At 47.3% G+C, this 8,099-nt stretch overlaps 1 protein-coding gene across 1 annotated transcript in view; it reads left to right on the top strand.

Moving 5' to 3' along the window:
• Positions 1 to 5,752: 5,752 nt before the first annotated feature.
• Znf652 (zinc finger protein 652) overlaps positions 5,753 to 8,099 on the top strand; it is a 54,867-nt gene continuing 52,520 nt past the window's right edge. Inside the window, exon 1 of the mRNA XM_052194584.1 lies at positions 5,753 to 6,099. The gene's annotated coding sequence lies outside the window, so the exon portion shown is untranslated. The remainder of the gene's footprint in view (positions 6,100 to 8,099) is intronic.

Genomic DNA, 8,099 nt, shown 5'->3' with positions numbered 1-8,099 from the left:
GTGTCTACTTGAGAACTTCCGGATGTTTCTCAAGTGGTACGGCCGGTTAGGTAGGTTGGCTGGTTTAGGGTTACAGAGTTTGGCACTGACTCTAGCCCCTCTCAGCTGCCCTCTTTAATTAATTCCAATTAAAACAAAAAACAAAACAAAAAACCAAAAAACTCAATTGGACCTCAGTGTGTGCCTCAGGGGTACATGTCACATCAATTACAACAAAACAAAACATAAAAACAATTAATCCTAAAAGAGTGCATGAGCATCTTTTGAAGAGTAATATACAACTACAGTCTAAGAGTCTTGGAACTCTTTGTTATAGATAGACCTAGAGGCAACTGAACCCTAGGGAGGAACTTGGGCCCAATTTCCTAAGGCATTTCTCTTAGGACTAGACCAAAGTCACTCAAATGTAAAAGTCTACCTGTCCATTACAGGAAGTGGCCATTTGGCAAAGGTAAGAATGAATCTTTCCTGTGTGCTCCATCCAACTCTAAAACGTATATTGAATTGATCTCATTTTGCTATCACTATAGACCTTGCATGGAGAGTAATGTTGAAGATGTTACTGAAGACTGGGAAGACAGAAGGAGACAAAGATCCATTCTCCTTCCTTCCTTCCCACTGCTTCCCTTTATTTATTTATTTATTTATTTATTTATTTATTTATTTAATTTTGGAGAAAGAGCTCTTGGTAGGTAGAACTAGCTGGCCTCAAACCTCAAACTCATAGGATCTGCCTGCCTCTGCCTCCCTAATGCTAGAATTGATCAAAGGTGTGAGCCACCTCTTCACTTTTTTTTTTTTTTTTAAAGATTTATTTTATTCATATGAGTACACTGTAGCTGTCTTCAGACACCAGAAGAGGGCATCAGATTCTCCTGTAGATGGTTGTGAGCCACCATGTGGTTGCTGGGAATTGAACTCATGACCTCTGGAAGAGCAGTCAGTGCTCTTAACCGCTAAGCCATCTCTCCAGCCCCACCTCTTCACTTTTATAGACTTATTTTTATTTTATATATATGGGTATTTTGCCTTCATGTATTGTTAGTACCAAGACCTGTGAGACCTGTGACGTCATATAAGTGACAATTAGCACAGTGTGACTACAGGCCTATTGCCAAGGCAATAGCCACCATATACCCAGAATTCAAGGGCCCACCTTTTGTAATTTACGTCATCACCCGTATATAATGGGGTAGCATTTCTCCTCTCTCTCTTATCCTTCTTTCTTCCTGCCCGCTACACCCTTCCCCATCTTAAATAAAGCCCCACGTGGAACTGTTTGGCCTGGTGTGATCTCACTGCGGCCCGCACCTCCGCTGCATCCCCGTGGCCCATGCGGCGGGCAAACAGGTGACCTGCGCGGCGTGCAGGTAGACAAACTGCATGGAAAAACCAACATGTATGTCTATGTCACGTGCATGCCTGGAGCCTGCGTGGGTCCTGGGAATCAAACCCAAGTTCTCTAGAAGAGCAGCCGGTGCTCCTAACTGTTGAGTCATCTCTAGGCCCTACAAATATTTTTTTATCTGTGAAAAGTAAGTTGGCAGATTGAGATAAGCCCTAACCCTCAGAATTACTAATATTGTCCTTTTTGCCTGACTGGAACTAAAATATTATTAGTAGACAAGATAAACATAGCTCTCCTTATCTGTTAAACTCATTCATCTAGCGGTGTGTGTTGACTATAAATCACTTTGTTCTTTTGTTTGTCAGCATCCTGGCTGACCATTTGAGTCCAAACTTTCAGAGGGCAGAGACCACATCTGTTCAATTTGCTTTGTATGGTGTCCAGCAAAGAGTTACAGGGTGGAGTCAGAGAAGTCTTGGACTTGGACCCTGGCAGCCCAGGTTCTAGCTCTGCCCATGTGACTCTTAAAATTAGCACTTTTTTTTTTTTTTTTTTTGAGACAGAGTTTCTTAATATAGCTCTGGCTGTCCTGGAACTCACTCTGAAGACCAGGCTGGCCTCGAACTCAGAAATCCGCCTGCCTCTGCCTCCCAAGTGCTGGGATTAAAGGTGTGTGCCACCACTGCCTGGCTTAGGGCCTTATTTTTATTGATTGTTAAAAATTTCATGTGGGGGCCAGGTGTAGTGTGCACACCTTCAATTCCAGCATTCCAGAGACAGAGGCATATTGCCATGAGTTTGAGGCCAGCCTGGTTGGCACAGCCAGTCTCAGGCCAGCTAAGACTATATAGTGAGACCTTGTTTCCATTAAAAGGGGGGATAGTTTCTGAGTTCATAGGCATGGAAATGAATGTCTGTAACTTCAGTACTTGGGAGGTGGAAGCAAAAGGATCAGAAGTTCAGGTGTTTGGGCTGGAGAGATGGCTCAGCAGTTAAGAGCACTGATTGCTCTTCCGAAGGTCCTGAGTTCAAATCCCAGCAACCACATGGTGGCTCACAACCATCTATAACAAGATTAGATGCCCTCTTCTAGAGTGTCTGAAGACAGCTACAGTGTACTTACATATAATAAGTAAATCTTAAAAAAAAAAAAAAAGAATATGTGATAGAGCGACTGGAAAGATGGCTCAGCCTTTAAGAGCTCAGGCTGCCTTTCAAGAGGACCTGAGTTCAATTCCCAGCACCCACATGGCAGCTCCCAGCTGTCTGTAACTCTAGTTCTAGGGGATACAACATCCTCACACAGACATACATGCAGACAAAACACCAATACACATACAATTTTAAAAAAAGAAAGAAAGGAAGGAAGGAAGGAAGGAAGGAAGGAAGGAAGGAAGGAAGGAAAGAAAGAAGGAAGAACATGTGTTGAAGCCAGGCATGAAGGCAGAGGCAGGTAGATCTCTGTGAGTTTGAGGCCGAGTCTGGTCTACAGAACAAGTTCCAGGACAGTCAGGGCTACACAGAGAAACCTGTCTAGAAGACAACAAACAAACAAACAAACAAGCAAACAAGCAAACAACAACAACAACAAAAACCAAACAAAAAGAAAGGAAGAAAAAAATATGTGAGGGGCTGGAGAAATGAATGGCTCAGTGGTTAAGAGCACCAGATATTTTTCCAGAGGGAACCTGGGTTCAATTTTCAGCACCCAAACGGCTCACTGTCTGTGACTCCAGTTCTAGGGGATCTGGCACACACAGCCTCCCCCAGGCATGCATGCATGCAAAACACTAATGCTTATAATATATATTAAGAATATGTGACAGCTTTGTTTTTGTTTCTTTTTGATTTTTGAGACAGGGTTTCTCTGTGTAGCTCTGGCTGTCCTGGATGTGACAGCTTTTTAGAGTGGGGATATCAACTGCCCTCCTGCCCCCTAGACCAGCACGGTGACACCTAGGGAACTTGGGTCTTGGTTCTGTTGTCGACTAGAATGGATGACTTTGGCTAAGCCATCAAAACATTCCTTGGCATACATGTCCTTCATTGGGAATAATACCTGCTCTGGCCCTTGCAGTTGCTGGAAAGGCTGATGAGATAATAAATGTCCAGTGAGGCAGGTGAAATGGCTCATTGGATAAAACTGCTTGTCCCTAAGCCTGATGACTTGATTTCAATGCACAGAACCACATGGTAGAAAGAACTGACTCCCACAAGTTGTCCTTTGACCTCTACATGCACGGAGTGGTCAACTACACACATGCATAAACATAAATAATAAAGAGGTAATAATTTTTTAAAAAGTCCCCAAAGCACTATTGAAATGGAAAGCTGAATTAATATAATACTGTGATTACTAGGGACCATCCAGAGAGTTGGTCTACGGATGGAGCGTTAGAACACTTGAAAGGTCACCTCAATTTTTGGCTATTACCCTGCATTCCCTGTCCAAGCAGGACAGTCTGACCAGCACAGGGTGGAGGAATAGATCAGGTGTCCAAGAAGACATTCTGACTTCACCAGACCCAAGCTCATTTTCACACTGAATTTGATTATTACAAATGCTTATTTTCTTCTTTTCCACTTGAAGATCTCTCTACCTATTGCAATGTGATATAGATTTTAGTGTTTATCCACTGAAAGCGCTCACTATTGAAGAACTTGGCCCAAAGTTCCAAAACTCTGATTCCTCTTGTCTGGAGTCCAAGCACAATAAAACCCAAATATCTTTTTTTGGAAGGGGCCAAAGACAGAGTCAGCTCTTTAAAGAGTTTCAATCTCTTAACTTTGTCCCAGATTCAGGTCATTTTATTCCCTCGGGGATTTGGGTGAGTGGGGTTATGGCTGGCTGTTCTGGGGGAAAAAGGTAGTCGCATCTATGTGGAAATTGTTTCTATGGTGTGAGAGGTCAGCTTTTGTGGAAAAACATTAATATCCTATTTCTTTTTTTTAAAAAAGAATTATTTATTTATGTATACGAGTACACTGTAGCTGTCTTCAGACACACCAGAAGAAGGCATCAGATTCCACTGCAGATGGTTGTGAGCCACCATGTGGTTGCTGGGAATTGAACTCAGGACCTCTGGAAGAGCAGCCAGTGCTCTTAGCCGCTGAGCCATCTCTCCAGTCCTAATATCCTATTTCTTAATCATAGAAGAAAGGGGCTGGAGAGATGGCTCAGAAGTTAAGAGTGCTTGTTAGTCTTGCAGAGGACCTGGGTTCAATTCCTAGCACCCACACAGTGTCCTACAAACCACTCATAACCCCAGTTCCAAGAGATCCACCAAACATAACAGATGTACATACATGCATCCAGGTAAAACATTCATACACACAATATAAAATAAATAAGTAGAAAATGTAGTAGAACCCATCAATAAAAAACAAACAAACAAACAATGTTAGGAGTTTCAGTTAAGCCATAGAGAACTTCAGACATTTGGTTTCTGGTGGGAAAGGGTTATCCTGACCTTAGGGATGTCACCTTGGGTCTTTTTCATGGAGACTTCAATTGCCAAGTCATTTCCTTTTCCTGTACCCTAAGCACTTTCAATTGCAGACACTCTCTTGGCTCTGAGCTTGGATAAATGCTACCTTGTTAGCTAATAGTACCATTAATTATATTAATGATTAATAGCTAATTAGTCATAATGTGGTCATGCTTCTTCCAATGGAGCCTTCTTTTCTTGCAACAGTTTTGGGACTCTAGCGCGCGCGCGCGCACGCGCGCACACACACACACACACACACACACACACACACACACCACACTTCCCTATTTCTGGCCACAGGATAAACTCAGCAATCCATCCTGTTTGCTGACCATCCTGGCGGTCTCTAAATTCCCCTAATTGTTATCAACTATCCCATTTATCTGCAGGATGACTACTGCTTATAAGTGTGTCGCCCTTTCTATTTCTGTCACTTGCTGCTCCCTACTAACAACGTGGCCAGCAATTATAGGGCTTTTTTTTTCTTTTTGAGCCGCATTCCATAAGGCAAAGACATCTACTTCCAAATCTCACTCTGATCCACTTTTTCACTTTCTCCCCCTTTTCGCTTTGATGTTTCCTTATTTCTTAGGATCTCAAACCCCCTGCCCACAAATACTTGGTCTTCTGCATTTAGGCTTCCTTTTGAAAACCACGCCCCCCACCCCCTTAAGCGACGCGCATGCGCAGCCCGCGACTTTACCTGGGCGCTAGGGAGTGGGCGGAGTGGGCAAGGGCCGGGGGTGGAGCAGGCAGCGGGCGGTTATCTGCTCGGCTGAGCGCTCACATTGTGGCAGGAGGGAGAAAAGGTGCGCCCGGGCCGAGCAGAGGGCCGCGCATGCGCGCCGACCCCACAGCCGGGGATGGGGGGGGGGGAGGTGTCGGGATCCCGACCGCGCGGGGGGAAGGGGGGGCCAGTGCAGGGGCGCGCGCGCGCGCGCTCCCGCCGGCCTCCCTACCCCCTTCGCGCACACATCCCTACAGCACACCCCCTCCCCCGCCGCCCGCCCCGCGCGCCGCCCGCTCCGCGGCCCCGCTCGGCCTCGCGCGCTCGGAAGGGAGTCGCGAGACGTCGGAGCGGCGGCCACGTAGCGCTGCGGCGGCGGCGGCCGAGGCCGGGTCTGAGGAGCGGCCCAGAGCGCAGACGTTGGGCAGGGGGAGGGGCCGGCCCGGCGGGCGGTGGGGACTGGAGCGACGCGGCGCGGCGACAGGCCCCCGCCGCGGGGATGGGCCGCCGAAGCGGCGGCCGCGGCGGCCCGGGTGAGTAGGAGCCCCTTCCCCGCGCTCTCGCCCCCCGCCGCGGCGGCGCCCTGGCAGCCGCGTTTCCTCTGCGTCCGGCCGGGCTAGCGGGGCCGGCGGAGCCTGCGCTGAGGCAGCTGCGTGCGCTAGGCCGGAGCAGCCCCCATCCGGCGGGCAGGCCCCGGGCGCTGCGCGTCTGCCACTCTCAGCTTGGCCCGGGGTGCCGGCTGCGTACCCCCGCCCCCTCTCTCCGGGACCCCAGCTTAGCTGCAGTTTTGCAGCTAGGGGGGCTCGCCTCGAGGCCTGACGGGGTGGCCGGGGTGCACGGGTTAGCAGGCTGAGGAGAGCATTCTCTTGCCCTGCAGCTGGTGGCTTGCACCCACTACCTCCCCCGCCCTGCGGTTGCGCCCAAACCTCCAGCCCTCGAGAGTATTGTGGCACCAGGAGATAACACGCATGTGATGTACACTCGCCACCGGCCGCACCACACTCAGTCCAGTGGGCGATGCAGACCTTTCTCCACCCCCACTTCGTCCTCCCCTCCAATCAGGCTTTACTGAAGAGTCCCAGGTCGGAGATACCAAAGAGAGTGATACCCCTGTTACATCTCTACGAAACGTGTTCGTTGTCGAGAGATGTCTCTGCCTTGCCTCGAAGCCAGTCTTTGGGATTTAAGATCCTGTATGCTCCTCTTTGAAGCGGGCCAGTCTTTGATTTACATCTAACTCATCCCTCCCCCAACAACAACATCACGAACACGCGCGAGCACACACACATATGCACACGCACACTCGCACACTTCCTGATTGCGGTACGGCCCCTGTCATTGCGGATCCATTGTCAGAAATGGCTTGTGCCAATCAAAGGAATGTGCCTTTGGAGGAAGATGTTTTTCCACAACCAAGCTACAGGATGTCAACCAGTCTTTGGTTCCCTCCCTGGATCTTACCCATATTTAAGCACCTTCGTCGTGTTTCCCTTCTTTGCTTCTCTAGCGCACTCTCAGTATCACCTGAACGATGCTCTCTCCCGGCCCCCCAGTTAGACACCAACTGCACACAGCAATTTCATTGGTTTTGTTGTTGTTGCTGCTGTTGCTTCGATTTTAACATAACAAGGCATAGCCTGTAAGAGTAGTGAAGTCTTTCGGGATGAAGGTCTATATACTTTTTTCCAAAGGATGGTCGGGTCCGTATTGTTCTGAGAAAGGCAAGGAGCACATGCTTTGTTGACAGCATGTATGTTTGCTTAGGAAAGGAAAACTGCTTACATGTGGCCAGTGATGTTCCCCCGTGGGGCTGCTCTGTGGTGCGTAGGTTGCCTTGTGTTAGTGGCTTGCTTATTTGAATCACCACTGTGCACATGTGTTCACATAGATACGGTCTTTGGTATAAAAGATTCACCACAATTAAGCTCTTCACTAGGGCTGTGGAAGTCTTTAGGGTCCTTTGCAGTGAAATACATACATGATTTTGTATGCAATTACACAATCTCGAAGCTGGTTCAGGGACCTCAAGTTAAGATTTGTGTTATGCAAAAGTGAAAGCAGTTTGAGTTTGGGTTTTGTGTTTTGTTTCTCTTAAGCATTAGACTTATTTTGGCCCTGGAATAAAGAGCAAAGGAGCTTGCATACGTGTCATTGTAGGTTTTTTTTTAATTGAAAACTTTTTAAATTTTTATTTTATGTGTAGGGATATTTTATCTGCGTGTATGTGCACCATGTGTATGTCTGGTGTGTACAGAGGTTAAAAAAAAAATAAGGTGGCAGAACCCCTGGAACTAGAGTTAAGAATGGTTGTGAGTCACCATGTTGGTGCTAGGAATAGAACCTGAGTCCTCTCTGTAAGAGCAACAAGCGCCCTTAACTACTGAGCCAGCTCTCAGGTTGCTTATTATTGTATTGGTTTCTTTGAAGTAAGGCCAGTTAGAAATTTTATTTTTCCTATATTTCCTATATTTTTCCTTTCCACAAAAAAAGCCCGAGAATAATTCAGCAGAAGTTAAAACTAGAGACAAAATCA

Source organism: Apodemus sylvaticus, chromosome 10 (assembly GCF_947179515.1).
Source record: "Apodemus sylvaticus chromosome 10, mApoSyl1.1, whole genome shotgun sequence".
NCBI classification, from domain to species: Eukaryota; Metazoa; Chordata; class Mammalia; order Rodentia; family Muridae; genus Apodemus; species Apodemus sylvaticus.
This window is presented reverse-complemented; position numbering and strand designations above follow the sequence as displayed.